The 690-nt window shown below is 55.5% G+C and overlaps 1 non-coding gene across 1 annotated transcript; it reads left to right on the plus strand.

Annotated features, from left to right (window-relative positions):
* The first annotated feature begins 338 nt into the window (after positions 1-338).
* On the plus strand, positions 339-410 carry TRNAQ-CUG (transfer RNA glutamine (anticodon CUG)). The gene has a single exon. It is a non-coding gene; the product is annotated as a tRNA-Gln (tRNA).
* Positions 411-690: the final 280 nt, after the last annotated feature.

Consider the following 690-nt stretch of genomic DNA (forward strand, 5'->3'; position numbering starts at 1 on the left):
TCCAGGCAGGGGAGCCAGTCAGCGTGTGACTGTACGACCAGATCAAGCGACAGCTGGCTGAGTTCCAGGACATGCGGCTGCAGCTGGCCGATATGAGTGGGACCACTGAGGGAAGGGAGGGGAGGCCTCCCCTGGCATTTTTGCAGCCTGCAGGGAACAGATACAAAGCAGGGGGATGCAGGGACTCAGGGCAGGACCTGCGGATCCAGTAGAGCAGGACCATGGTCGATGGAGGAGAGAGAATCCTGCAAGAGGAAGCAGCTGAAGGGAAGCAATAAGTGCAGAGTGCTAGCCAGCCAGCTGGGAGTCACAGGAGTCCGGAAAAAGAAACAACAGCAGGTCCCATGGTGTAATGGTCAGCATTTGGGACTCTGAATCCTGCGATCTGAGTTCAAATCTCAGTGGGACCTCCTGGGGCTATGTTGGTTTGCTGCAAAGCCTTGGAGCTCAGTGTGCTTGGTTTCCGTGTCTCTGGGTGAACCAGAGTGACGCTCCTCCCCTTGTGCTGGGTGACTGACGTCCACTGGAGATAGGTCTTTGGTCCGGCTGGTTTGACAGAATGGCCGCTATAGGTTGGGGCCCTAGAACTTCACAGTCTGGCTAGAGATTCCTGCTGATTGACCTGATGGTTGTGTGTGTTGCTGCTTCACCTGATGTCCACAAGTTTGATCCTTGTACCTGCAGTTGCCA

This window comes from Lepidochelys kempii, chromosome 22 (genome assembly GCF_965140285.1).
Source record: "Lepidochelys kempii isolate rLepKem1 chromosome 22, rLepKem1.hap1, whole genome shotgun sequence".
NCBI classification, from domain to species: Eukaryota; Metazoa; Chordata; order Testudines; family Cheloniidae; genus Lepidochelys; species Lepidochelys kempii.